Consider the following 14,897-nt stretch of genomic DNA (forward strand, 5'->3'; position numbering starts at 1 on the left):
GATGCGGGGTCAAGAATGTACACCTGCTCCACCTACCAACGGCGAAAAGCCTTGATTTTAACTGTCATCAAGTCTCCCGGGGCCTCACTGGAGAGTCGGCAGAGGGAGCCATTCCCCAACAAATGTCCGCGCGAGGCCTCGCAGAAGGCCTGGGGGATTTTCTTGCGGGTCTGGGGAGTTCTCTCTCAGCCTCGCCAACGTGAAGCAGGCTCCCTCACTTCCCACCTTCTCTCCAGATCCTCGCCCCACCTTCTCAACCGCTTTGTTGCATCCTCGCACACTCTGGCAAGGCTTGCTCACCCACCTCTTCTTCTCCGTCCCACTTTTGAGCTCCCTCCCTGGCACCGCTGGGGATGTGCCGTCCACCCAGCTGGCCTCTTAGGCGACGTCTCCAGTCCCCCAAATCCTTCTAGGGGCTCTAGAACACCACGCAGGGACTTCTACGCGGAGCGGGCGCCGTGAACGCAAACCGCCGCACTCTCCGCCACCCCTTAGTTCATTCCCTGCGGTGCCTCCACGTTTTGCCAACTTCTTGACCGGACTCCCGAGGGGTCCTTCTGGGCAGGGGCGTCCCGCGATCCGGGTGCAAGAGCCGGGCAGGGAATGTCCTGCGCGTGGCGCTAGGGAGTGCGCGCGGTGCCAAGCGACAACCCCCTACCCCCACCCCCAGCGGTCTCTGCCCCGGCGGCAGCAGCTGCCGCAGCGGCAACTGCTTGCATCCCGGCCGCAGCTCGGGTTACTCCCCTCCTCCTCCAGCATCGTGGGCCAGACGGGAAAAACCTCGTTCAATTTTGCGACGAGTACTTAATGGGTGCACAAGACTGGCGGTCTGGAAACGCTCTGAGACCAGCCTCTTTCCCGCGTCTGCACCTTTGAGCCTGAAGGAAGATTCCCGAGTAACACTCTCATCTGGGACGCTGGTGGGAGGCTGTTCGCACAGTTCGGAACAGATTTTTGTTTTTCGGCTGGCATTGGATGAAAATCGGGCAGAGAGTGTTGCGCTGCCAATCTCGGGATCTCGGGACCTGGGTAAGAGTTGGGCAAACTCAATTCTGGCAGCCGGTGGAACTTGGCCGGTTGCTGGATAGTTTCTTACGGGTGTGTGTGTGGTGGGGGGCACATTTCTGTAGCCAGGGTGCTCGGGTGCAACGGGAAGCGGGGCAAGATGGGCTCAGTCTGGTTGTTTACAGGTCTCAAGGGTTTATTGTTACTGTTTGCATTTTGTCGTGTTACTTGGGGCTGTGTGGGAACTTCTTGGAGTATTTCTTGTGGTGAGACATCCCCATTACGCACTTTATTTTGCGTGATTTCTGCCCTTGTATTGCCTTGTGCGTTTGTTCTGTGTTGACGAGTGTCATAGCTGGATGAAGGGAGTTTGGCGGTGGTGGTCCGACTGAGAATGAAAAGCAGTTTCAGTCAGACCTTTCCTTCCAGATCAGAGTCACTTCTCCTCTGGGATCTTGACTTGTCTTCTAAACTTTTCTTTCTACAGTAATTGATATTCAGATGTGCAGATAGACTTGGGGATGTCTCTCTCCCTGCGATCTCAGCGTCCTTGAGGGGAGTCAGGATCACAGGCTGGGTGACTTAGACCGGAGGGGGTCTCTTCCTTGTAGGAATGCCTGCCTGCTCAGGGGTTGTTGGGAAGGGGGTTCTTCAAGGCATAGTTACCACAGAAAGATTTACCTTCTGTTAATCTTTTAAATTCCTTTGATCTAGTACTTTTACCCCTGGTTTAGGGAAATATTTTGTCCTTGCTTTTTTCTTTCTGAAAGTAAGAATGATATCACTGAGTAAATGAAGTATGGTGATATCGTTGATGCCTCTTTAGAAAATATCCTCACACGAGGACCCAGATTCTTTAGGGAAAAGTTAAAGTTTTCGATTTTATTATCCAAAAAGTTCTTAGGCACTGGTATTTATGCTATGCTTAGGCAGAGGAGATGGCATTCCTTTTTGGTTCTTCTTGCCTTTCTCTTTTGTATCCTGGGTCTTACTTTGTGTATGGGCTTCCCAACTGAAGATGCCTCATTCTTTGAGGATGAAAAGATTAGGATCAGGTCAGCTGGGAAATGCCACCTTCCTGACTTGACTGCTCTAAGGGGTCCTCTTGCAGGGCACTTTTTGTTTTGCTGCTCTGAGGTCAAGGAGATCTGTAGAGGGTGAATGCTGGGGTCAAGTGTCCAGGGATCAACTCAACTCTGCCACTTTCCAGCTGTGTCCTTGGAGCAAGTTATTTAACGTCTCCATCTTCATCTATAAAATCAGAATGATAATAACAACGCTTACACCAGACCTTGTTAAAAGGCTTAAATGAGCCAACTCCAGTGGGGTGCTGACAAGCCTGGCAGGTAGTTAAATGATGATGATGTAGCTAACATTATTAACTGTCGTTTACCTGTTAGCTGTTTTTCCTATATGGATGGGCTTTGAAGGCTGTGCTTACCTGGGCCTTGCTCCCAACTAACAAATTACGTATTGTCAAACTTAGCTCAGACATGATCTTTGTATTGCTTTCTGCTGGAGGCGTTTCAGAGGGCAAAAAGGTGCATGTAGCAGGGCTGGGATTTGTAGAGGAGGGATGGTGGTTGGTCACCAAAGGGAGCTCTGGATAGGCTAGCAGGTGGGACATCTATGCTTAGGTTACAGCCTGCTCACTGTCTTAAAGACTCCTTGCATTAATATGCCATCTTTGACCTGTTTTTTAGAGGTCAATCATTCGTTCAATAAATATTTATTAAGCTTCTATTACATAGCACTGGTCCAGGTCTATATTATTTAGGTGTGTTGGCTTCTTTTTAAAAATGGATGTGCATGCGTATTTACTTTATGTACCCGCTGCAACTTTCAAGCATTTGAGGGCTTCAGGTGACACTAGCACTCTATAAATTAAATCCCAAATACTTTTTAGCTATAATGATTTCAGTACTTGTTAGAATGGGGAGTAGATGTCGCTGAGGAATTGAACAAAATATTCAGTATAGCCTCCAACAGCCTCCTTCCTCCAACAGTTCCTTCATGTGTAAACTTGTGTTGGGAGGTGGAGAAAGAGCCCGATAACCTCCAGTGTTCCTTCTGATTTGCAATCCTTAAATGAGCTGCCTCACTTGGTTGGTGATTGTTTTTGAACCTCTTTTTCTTTTTTCTAACATTTGTCTTAGATATGTAAATTATGTCACTTCCATCCTTGATGTTACTCAAAGTGAGTCATGACATTGATAATTAATAAAAAAGAAAAAGCATTTAAATTTAGCTCTGCTTGTATTTCATCAGCTATTCTCAGCTCTGGTCAGATTGAACTATGAGAAATTACCAAAATTTGACCATTTTTGACCTACATAAAATGGCAATTTCATATAGTTCAAGCTAATACAGATCCTAGCCCCTCTGCTTTAATTCAGATTTCAGTACTTGTTAGAATGAGGAGCAGATGTCGCTGAGGAATTGAAGTCTTGGATAAGATGTGAAAAGTCTGCAGTGTTGTAAGTTCCCCACATAATTCTGTTGTAAAACCAAGTCACATCCTCATTCAGCACCACTAGATTTACCTTCCTCATGATTGTCTGCTTGCTCTAATACTGTATTTCTAAAGTACTAATCTGATCACGCATGTCATTATTCCCTTGTTTAAAAATCTTTGATGGCTCCCGGATGGTAAGCATCAGTGTCACTGAGGTGCTTGTCGAAAAGCAGATTCCAGGGTTTCACCACGGATGCAAGAGCTGGAAACTTTCATTTGAGCAGATCCTCAAGTGAATCTGGTGGAAGTGATCTCAGATTACAACTGGAGAAACACTGGCTTCTAACATAAAGCCTAGCCTCTTTAACATGATACACGAAGTCAGCCTTGTACCATCTTCTCTGGGTCGTTTCTGTGTTTCACTGTTCCCCCAGCCTCTTAGCTCTGCTCATCTTGATCTTGTTACTGTTTCTTAAAGAATACATTGCTTGCTTTCGCTCCTTCCCAACCTGGTCGTGTATGCTCTTCCCTCTGCCAAAAATGTCTTTGCTTCTTTTTGCCATCTACAACTACTTTCTACACATTCATCCTTCAAGATACAGTCAAATAAGACCTCTCTGCTGAGATATTTCCTAATTCTCTCACATAAACTTAATGATAGCTCATGTGATTCCAGTTCTATTTGTGAATAGCTTTATTATAGCATCTATCATATGGTATCAACTGTGTTTGTTATCTGGATGTTTCTCCAACTGATAGATGAGCTTATCATTCCTTATTCTAAGCTTTTATCCAAATGGCTGGCAGATAGAAGTTACATAACAGAAGCCTAGATAATGTATGTGTGGGGGAGGGAATTAATGAATGAATGCTAGTTGACATTTTCTTAGCACACCAAAGGTTTGTGACAATCACTGTGTATGTACCAAAGGTTGTGGAGAACCCAGTCAAGAATTTGTGGTTTGACTAGACATAGTCTGCAAAGTTAGAAACCTGGAGTGGAAAAAGGACAGAACAGAATATCCTAAAAAGACTTATGAAACATCAGAGGCCACTGAATTAATGTTACATGTTCAGAACTATGGCAGCACTATGATGTAAGAGCTCATTGAGGTGGTTTTGGTTGTGAATGACACAGTGTCAGGGCACTGGAATGGGAGTGCCAGTGCCAATAAAAATAAACAGCTTTTGCCCTGTGCTTTTCAGTTTATAAATACCTTTGTATTATTTGATTAGAAACATGGTGACTAGATCAGTACTGTTTTTCCTATTTCAGGATGCATTTCCAAAACTGAGTTCAAAGATTGTGCAAAAAGCCTACATGTTATAAGGGATGCTGGCCATGGAGAACCAAATATATTAGAAAATATCTAGTTATATCTTGCCATTTAGACACAACATTCTGGGTTTATTCCTTTCTTTAATTTTTCATTCTTTAAACTTTCTATAATTTTGGCGATCTTGTCCTCATTTGAACAGCAGTGGACCATTCAATAAATGTCTGATTCAGACTAAAGATTTGCCATTTTTGGCATGTTTACTAACTGCCAATTTTGTCTCATATATATTAAGTTTGTGAGACAAAAACTTCTTGTAATTACTGTTAGGTGTTTAATTTTTCCATTTCCCATTCATTTTTTTGTAGTAATGGAAATAGAAATAACATTTGACCAGGTGAACAAAGAAGTTGCAGGGCAGCAACAAAGATGCTGATGCTGCAAAAATTGAACGTTTAGCTCATGGGAGCTCCACTATAAAATAAACCACGAAAAACGTTCATGCGCAGGTAGAAGTATGAGATTTCTAAGGCAGGAAGGTAGCAGCATCAATACATGAAGTACAAATGTCCAGATTGTTTGGACTTCAAACAAAGCAATATTATCTGGCTGCATTCTCAGTTTCTCAAGGATGTGTAACCAGTATTTTGTTTTAAAAATTAGCTTAGTTTTAAGGATTAACTAAGATTCATTTGGTTCTTTTGATTGCCTTCTTTTTAATTTCTGTTTCTGAAATGAACTTTTTCTACCTTAAAGATTGCATCTGACTATACTTTTGTTAAGTCGCTTCACTAGTCTCTTTGTCTTTTTACTCATTCAGAATAATTAATTCAATCTCTCTGAATTTCTCAAGATTTTGTCTCTCTTTACTTCATGATTTAAGATTATTTTTTGCATGGTCATTCTAACTATTTTAAAAAAGTTATTACAAAGGATTAGTTCATGGCATTTTATAGAAGGATTTCTCATGCTATGAGGAAAAAAAATAAGATACAAGCCAGTGTTATTTTAGTTTCTACAACTTTATTTGTAAAACTGCAGGTCGTCATGTGGATGTTATTAGCTAATGCATGCTCTGTGCCATTAGCCAGTTTGGAAAGTGTGAATATAATAATATATCCTGTTATTATTGATGTTCTCTTGTAATGATTTCCTTCTCCTTTTGTTTCTAGTAATTTATACTTCTAAATAAAGAAACTGTGTAAAGCATTTTAACCAACTCAATTTCCTATTTATAGGGCAATAAATTGTACCCTTCTCCCCTTCTAAGACAAAGAAATAGTATGTCGGTATGGAAAGCCTCATCTTGATAGGTATATGTACAGAATATTAGCATGTATTAAAAATATCTCTGGCAGCAAGGAGGTCCTACCCTAGAGGGTGACTAACTGCCTTGTTAACATCCTGGCTGGCCTGGATTTGCTGCACAGATTTGTTTAGTTCTAAAACCTTGCCACAGGTGGTTATTCCCATGATAGATCTTTTGAATACCTCAGGTGAAGAATCATGCTTGTGCTTTTTAAAAAATAATTTTTGACAGAAAATTGAAAATCAGAGTACACAAAATTTAGCTTATTCCTCACAGAACAAAATAAAAATGTGAGCTCTTTGTTTTGGACCCAGGTGCTTAATTCTACAATCAAAATGAAAAATTTTAAACATCAACCTCTGCTGATATCTTCAGAAGGGTACCTTTTCTTTTGGACAAGGAGTCAATGACAAGATGTGACTTTTGTATTCTTTAAAAAGTAGTTGGTTTGAGTTGTATTTTTACTCCAGATATTTATTAGGTATATAAAACATAGGATAAACACTATGTGGAATTACAGCTGTGGGGAAAATGGAAGTTCCTATGGCCAGGATCATCACCTGACCCTAAACTGCTTGATGATGTAACTGGCCTGCTGCTAGGCTAATGCTTCCACACCTGTAGGCAATGGGCTATTATTGACTGAGTCACTATGTAAAGAGCTCTGCCCAGTGCTCTGGATGGAGGCAGAGACAGAGGTGGATTACAGACCTGCAGACTGTTGGATGCAGGTGTGATTCTAGTGCTCAACCTACCAATGGGAAAATAAAGCCGGTATAAACCCTTTTACCCCAAAAATGTTCCATTGTCATTTCTTGGTCTCACTGAATCCATAGTGAACTTGCACAGGGATGAAACCCTTAGGCAAGACAGTTGCCTTAAGAAAAGATAACAAACAACTGGCTGTGGAAGTCTGGGTGTGGTAAGGACCAAGTGGGTGTTCTGAGAGCTTCTCTTAGAGCTCCTTCTAGAAAGGGGGCTCTGTGTGCTCTCCAGAGATTTCCCTGCACTGTTGGATCTTGAAGGAGATTTGAGTGAATGGGACCCTTTAGACAGGGAAGTAAGCTCAGCAAACATGTGGCTGCAGGAATTTGCAAGACATCTTCAAGGAATAGTGACTAAGCCAGTCCACAGGAGTAGTGAGTCAACATTTGAGAATCATTTCATGATAGTCATGTGTGGGGCCATAGGACTAGATTCTGTCTGTTCCCTAGCACTATGTGCATTAAAGGATCCCGTCATAGCACACTGCTATTTTATTTTATAGACCAGATGTGGTTTGGGGCATCAGATTCAAGTAAAAATTGGCCCCTGTTCCATGAGGTGTGAAATAAGGAAACTTACTTCTTTCAACCACTGTGGGGCTTCTTGGGGGCAGGGGTATGGACAGGGTTCATGTTTTTTCTAGCATCATCTGGATATGAATTCACATTTTCCCTTAAGAACTTTAAGGTTATCAGGCCACACTACAATGCTGTCTCTTTTAGAATGAACCATGGTTATCACTTCCTATCTCCTTCATTTCATAAAAATTTTGCTGAACATGTAGCTCTGAGTGGCTGACTTGGAAAACTGGGGACTTTTGGGGGAAGTGCACATCTTAAAACATAAAACTAAGTAAGAAACATGCTTGCTTATTAAAAGCCATTTGTCCATCCTGCTACTGGCACTTTCTCACCATCCACCCTTTCCTGAAGGCTGTGGCCTCTGCCAGGTTACTTTGGCACCCTCCTTCCATTCTCCCTCCCCTACCTCTTTTTGCTCCTGGCTGTCCCTGCCTCCACATTCCTGTAGTCTTCTGAAGAGCTTTTTTTTTTTCTAATTTCCTGTCTCATTCCCAACTTTCCATAGTACCCTCATCTTCCTCCCTGCCCACTTCCCCTACCCCCCGCTATTGCTCCAACACAAAGATTTGTTATAAAGTACTGCCCTTCTGTATTCCCCCCATCTCCTGGGCACCTCTTGAATAGATAGATGTGTAAAATCAGGCCATTAAGTGAAAAGAGAAATGTTTGAGGCCTCAGTTAGGCCTGTGTTTTCAAACTTTAGGGCCTGGGATCACTGACAGATACTGGCTGCTTTCTGATGGTTGGGATTCAGTGGGTGTGAAGTGAGACCCAGGGATGTGTTTTGACAAGGTGTTCTGATGCAGGTGGTCCATGGATGCACTATTATCATCCTTGTTAGGGCTATATTGCTCCATTCAGAAGGCATGTTTTTTCTTTCCCTTCTTTATCCTTTTTAATATTTTAGTTACTTGGTCAGAGGGTCACAGAGAATAGCTGGTCTGTGAGAACCCGTGCCTTTCCGTCTCTGCTTGGAGGGACAATGGCTGTAACACAACGCTGTTCATGTGACAGCCAGAGAAAGGGCCCCATTGTTCTGAGGTTGGCTGATGCTCTGTTCTGCTCTGGCCAGCCATCCAACTGAGCTTGGTAGCCCCAAGGAAACAGACACACTTGAATCAGAGTGACAAAGAAAGGAGGTCAAGGCCTTTCACGGTTAAACCACTTGCAGCAATGTGTCAGAGGTAGGATTTAGGAAGGAAAAAAGTAATTCTGTGGAAGCATCATTATTCCGCTGGTTTGGGAGCCTAAGACCTGTTGTTAGGGAGCACAAGTCTAATAGAACTCCCAGTTGATCTTTGGCCAAAGAAGAATTGTTTCCTACTATGTCTCATCAACTTATTGCAGGGTTTATCATTTGTTAAATGAAAAGATCTTCCTCTACCCATGAAGGCAAAGGCAAATTTCTCAGCCTCTTTTCCCTAGGCTCACCAAAGACAGGTATCTGATCTGAAAGCCTGCCTATATCATGGCCTACAACCTTAGATAATGATTCTTTGTTCAGGGGTACGGTCACTGTGTACATGATGTATTAATAATTTCCTTCCAAATCTAGATTCAGATATCAATTTTGAAGGTGAGAATTTTTTTTTGAGATTGAAATACAATTCAATCCATTAGAAAGGTATATTTGGACAGTTATGAGGCTGGGGGACTCTCCAGACATCATTCAGATACCACTTCTCACCCCCAACTTCCAACCCAGATTCTAGCTCTGGAGGGAAAGGGTTGCCAACTTCCTGTAAACATCGAATCCAGAGCTCAGCAACTGGCTACATTCTTTGTGTCAGAAAAAGATTCAAGTTCAATGTCATGGCCTCAACAAAGATGGCAAGACCTTTTGCACAGTATTGTTCTTTTAGCCTGTTACTCCCTTTATGAAAAAGTATGTTATTCATGCAGCCTTTGCTTCTGGGTTTCTTTCAAAGGGAAACTTAGTCCCCAGTTCCTGTGGATAATTGTAAGTGGGTTTTTTTTTTTTTTTTAAGTTAGGCACAGAATACAGCCTTGAGTGAAGCAGAAGGGGAAAGCTTTTCCTGGATGTAATGGATTGTGGAGAGCTCATTTACACAGGATGTTCAGGCAGCTGGTGCTCATTGGCCAGTAGGAATCCTTTTGTCTCTGAGATAAGAGGTTTCCTGACTGGAAGTATTAGGCTTAACGCGGTTCCACCCGGGAGAGGGCAATATATGATTTACCTGAGGTCACTTAGAGCTCCTCGTAATTAAGTCTGTCATTGCACCTTGATTATGGACCATTATTGTAAATTCATTACAGGAGGAGAAGCCAGTGGATTGCAGAGAGGCAAGTGGCTTTATTTTCTTCATTGTATTTCCACTCCCCTCTTCCCCCTGTAGTTTGTTTATACTTTACTAACTGGTATTTGGTTTTACCAGTGATATAAATGCTTTTGAAATGGTGAAAGGGAAGAGAAGACTGTTATTTGCACGTGGCAAAAGGATTGTGTGAAACATGCTCCTGATTAGTAAATTTTCAGTTCATTGTCATTAGGCCTGTTCATTTGGCTCCGTTCCTGTGACTTAGAGAGGCTCACTCCTCAGTGCTGGGAGGGATGAGTACCGGGTTCCACTTTAAGTCCTTGTAGATGCAGGTTTTGTTGAAAAAATAGGGAAGAGAGAGGTTGTCTTTTATGTTGTCCTTGTCCCACAATGAATACTAAATGCTTTTTTTAGGCATAGGATGCTTGTGGGGACTCAGTTTTGTGTTAGAATTAAAGCCCTGCCCTTGGAAGGCTTCTGGGATGCTAGCTAGCATTATTCAGTCTGGATGCTGGTTATATGGGTGCATTCATTTTGTGAAAATGCATTGAGCTATTCAATTTTCATTTGTGCCCCTCTCTGGTATGTATTTCATAGTTCAGTAAAAAGTTGAAAAACATTTAAAGCATCACGTTTAATGTAGAATTAAAAATGTGATGGAAAACAGTAAACTCTGGGAACCCCAGCGGTCACCTAATTTGGATCTTGGTGGGGCTGGCAGGCCCTGGAACTTTAAATATCCATTAATTCCCTTTTACTTCCATAGCCAGAAGAGCTTTGTGTCCCCAAGCAATGGACCAGCCCATCTTGATTGTTTTACTTGTGGAAGCAGCAAGTCCAGTGCCTAAGAGGTCAACAGTGTTAGCAGAGCCACAGTCCTTAGAATCTGGAACAAAAGTACCCCTCCAAGTTGGCCCACTAGCAAATCTTCTCACTCTCCCTCTCTACCTTTGCAATATGTCAGGAAAAATCAGAAAAAGAGTCCATGAATCATGGATGTTTTTCTGAATCTTCGTATGACGTCTCTCCTGAAGTCTAATATTAGCATGCTTTTATTTTTCTAACTGGAACAAGGTAGTATGTGGTGTGGGGTTTTGGGTTCATCTCTCACTTCAGCCTCACTTTCTGAGCTCCACAATGAGCTCCAGAAGCCCACCCCTACACCCCCATGAGCAAAACGATGCTGCCGGCATGAGAGTGGCCTAGAGTCCTTTTTCTATCTAAAGACCATATGTCATCATCAGTGTGGGTCATTGTACATCTAGAGTACCTAGCTTGCTGTTACAATATGGAGCAGGTAGACTCAGAGAGAAAGCAGGAGCCATTTTTCTTCTGAAGGGAAATAATTTTTCCTTTTGTTTTTTGATTTCTATTATTTTTGGAATATAGCTGATGTACAATATTATATTAATTTCAGATGTACAACATAGTGACTTGATAATTATATACGGTAAGTGTAGTTAACTTAGAGCAGTTTCCTTGCCAAACACAGATGCTAGGTTCTGAAACTTGGGTTCGTTCCCTTATGGTCTAGTGGCACTTTAAACCCCAAGGCTTTTTTCCTACACCTCAGGGCACAGAGTCTGTGCTTGGCTTTCTGGCAATATTCTCTCCCCTCTCCTCTGCCAGTCATGTGGGCATGGGGTCCCCACCATTACTATGTCTCTGTCTCTCCTGCCTTTTTGTTTTTTGCTTTTACATAATCTGTCTGTCTCTCTCTGTATAGAAGGTGTTCACTTCTGTCTCCGTTCTTCTTCAAGGTGAGATGCTCTGTGTGTAGGTATAGATTTGGTGTATAGGCAAGAGAAGGTGGATTCAAGCTCTCTACCCTGCCACCTTCCCAGCATCCTCTCTGAAGGGAATCTGTAGTCTCTGGCTTTGAAATGGTTCTAGTTCATCTGTGAGGGGTCTGAACATTTATTCTGTAAAATTCCTTTGGCATTAGACTTAAAAGTGAAATGGTGACTTACACAAACACTTCTGATTACTTGTAGGTTAGGAAACAAGATTCTGATGGTCTGCTTCTACTCCTGGCTGGTCTTGTCATTTACCAAATGAAATGTGACAACCTGGGTTGGGATCCTGTGTCTAACCCTTCATGACCTTTGGCAGGGTACTTAAGCTCTTTAAGCTTCTTTTCATCATCTGTGAAAAGATAACAGTATTTATTTCAAAGACTGTTATATTTAGCATAGTGGTAGGCACATAGTAAGCTCTTGATGACTATTAATTATCATTACTGAACACCAAATAATTTTAAAATAGGGAAGAATAATTAACATATGTAGGAATAAAGTTTGTTTATGCTTTTTATGAAAGAATCTTTGAAATGCTTAAGATCCTGTGAATTAAATGTGGAAGTTGCGAAGTATAGTCTTTCATACAAAATATAAGATATAAGGAATTTAAGATATTCTGGAATACAGCAGATAAATTTACTCAATGGGCATGAAATATTTCTTAATGAAGATAGTATTTTCTAAAAGAAAAAGTTATTTATCTCTACTATAGAACTGAGATGAGGCTTTTAGTTAATGGATTTGTCTTCCATAGTAAGATGTCCTCAGAACTGAAGAGAAGTGTTCAAACAAAAACTTGTGCACAAATGCTCACAGCAGCATTATTCACAATAACTGAAAGGTGAAAAAACCCAAATATCCACCAATTAATGAGACTGGATGAACAAAATGTCATATATCCATACAATGGAGTATTGTTTATGTATAAAAAAGCATAAATTATGATACATGTCAGGACATGGATGAATGTTGGAAACATAATGTTAAATGAAACAAGCCAAACATAAACAGTGACATGTTTTATGATTCCATTTATATGAAATGTCCAGAATAGGCAAGTCCATAGAGACAGAAAGGAAATTATTGGTCAACCAAAGCTGGGGGAGGGGGAAATGGGAGTGATTATGTCATGAGTATGGGGTTTCCTTTTGGGGTAATGAGAATGTTCTGAAACCATGGAGTGGTAATAGTTGCAGTGTGGTTAAAATGATGAATTTTATGTCATATGAATTTTATCTCAATTAAGTTTTTTTTTTACCTTTATTTTAAAAAATGCATCAGCAGATGTTTTGCATGTAGATAAGATGTATCTCCATCCATCAGTCGATCTCTGTTCATGATGTGTCTGTTATGAGCCAGGCCTTTCCCAGAGAATACCAGAAATGACAAGCTGTAGCCCCTGCCTTCAGTACATTGTCAGTCTATCTGTGAACACAGGAGAGAATGAGAAAGCAGGTGATATGTTGCAGGTGAGCCCATCTTACCAGAGGGAGAGGTCACTGCAGATTTGATGATCAGAGAAGGCTTCTTAGAAGAGATGGGACCTTGAAAGATAAGTGGGCTCCATGTAATCAGAGACTAGAGAAAGAGTACTTCAGTTGGTAGAAATGCACACAGCTGGGGTGAGGGTGGGCAAGGGCAGGGGAGGGGGGAGGGGACAGGCAAAGGTGGCTAGAGTAGAGCGTTTGTGTAATGGAATATAAAGAAATAAGGTTGGCGCCAAGTTGGAAAGTCTTGAAAGCTGCTTGAATTCACTAAGCAATGGATAGCAAAAGATTATCACTAAAGACAGAAGTAGAACATGAAATAAAAATGGAGTAGACAATGAGGAGAATATTGCAGTAATTTCACTAAACCTAGCACAATCTATTTTTACTTTTCAGTAACTATTTATTGAGCACCATTATGTTCCATGTGATTTTCCATGGAAGGGGTAGGAAAGATTTAAGACAAGCAGGTCCCAGCCCTCTTGGATTTTTCATTCTAGTATACATTTCAACCATTGACTGCTGTGTCCAGTGGGCAGATATAGTCGAAAGGTTAAGGTCCAGGTGTGGTGTATGTGACTTAATGTAGTAAGTTAGAGTGTGCATTCTAGAAACAGACTTCCTGGAGTTGAATCCTAGTTTGCTCTATTGTTTACTAGATATATGATCTTGACCCAGTTTTTCCAGACTTCAGTTTCTTTATCAATGAACTGGGGTAATAATGGTAGCTCTCACTGACTGAAATAGGTGAAGGGGGAAAAATTAGTGGGAATGTTTGATATCCTGATCTGGGTAATAGTCATCTGAGTGTATACACATGTGAAAATTCATTGAACTAAACACTAAGATTTGTGCATTTTATTGTTGGTACCTCAATAAAAAATAATAAAAAAATGAATGGTAGTTCTCCATAGAGTTGTTAAGAAGATTAATTGATATAATAAATGAAAAGGACTTAGGACACTATCTGGCATGTAGTAATGTTCAGTAAGCCTAATGTATTTGTATCTGATTGACTAATATCTACTAAAGGGTTTGTCTAGGTCACTTGTGTTTTTAATTCAGTGAGGCTATTGCAGAATTCTGATGTGTTGCATCTCAAGTCTAAGATCTCTGTAATATGCCATACTGTTTTGGATATTGAATTGCAAATTAATTAGCATACAAACTCTGCCTTCGTAATTAGGAAAGCAGCAAAGTTTATCTCTCTAATGAACTATAATCCTGATCTTGGTTTGACTTGGACAAAACCTTACATATAATGCTCCTTCTGCATTCTGAATCAAGAAGTCTTTTCAAACACCTTGCCCTGTGAGGCACCGCCCTTTAAGTATTAGGCATCCAGTGATAAGGAATGTGGTTGGTGCCCTAAACCTTAGCACCTTCAGTCTCCTCTGGAGACACAGCCCCAGTCTGAATTTAATTTATTTGTGATATTGCAACACAAGCACCACAGGCCACTTCAGCTCTCTGTGCCTCTCTGACCCTTTCTGTGAATTAGTGTGCAATAGCCAACCACCTTATCAGGAGGGACCTACTTGGGGGTGTATCTAGGAGGAATCCATAGAGCTCATGGGAAGACACTACGTGAACTTGGAGAGAACTTTTACTTCTAGCAGAAATTAGTTCTAGGATATAAGCTCCTCAAGCACCCAGGGCCTTTCTTATTTACCTTTCAGTCCCCAAATGGTCAGGTATAGTGCTAAGGATTGAATTGTGTTCCCTGAATCATAAGCTGAAGCATTAACCCCCACTGTGACCGTAGTTGGAGATGGGGCCCATGAGGAGGTGTAAAGGTTAAATAAGGTAATAATGTGGGGCCCTAACCCAGTAGAGCTGGTTCCCTTAAGAAGAGGAAGAGACATCAGAGCCTTGTTTTGTCACCACACTAGGACACAGCTTGAAGGAGGCCATCTGGAAGCTAGGAAGAGAGCTCTCTC

The 14,897-nt window shown here is 41.5% G+C and overlaps 1 protein-coding gene across 1 annotated transcript in view; it reads left to right on the forward strand.

Moving 5' to 3' along the window:
• The first annotated feature begins 212 nt into the window (after window positions 1–212).
• The window catches only part of MEGF10 (multiple EGF like domains 10), a 169,660-nt gene continuing 154,975 nt past the window's right edge, over window positions 213–14,897 (forward strand). The window contains exon 1 of the mRNA XM_036903212.2: window positions 213–1,029. The gene's annotated coding sequence lies outside the window, so the exon portion shown is untranslated. The remainder of the gene's footprint in view (window positions 1,030–14,897) is intronic.

The sequence above is a fragment of the Manis pentadactyla genome, chromosome 13 (genome assembly GCF_030020395.1).
Source record: "Manis pentadactyla isolate mManPen7 chromosome 13, mManPen7.hap1, whole genome shotgun sequence".
In the NCBI taxonomy this organism is placed as follows: domain Eukaryota; kingdom Metazoa; phylum Chordata; class Mammalia; order Pholidota; family Manidae; genus Manis; species Manis pentadactyla.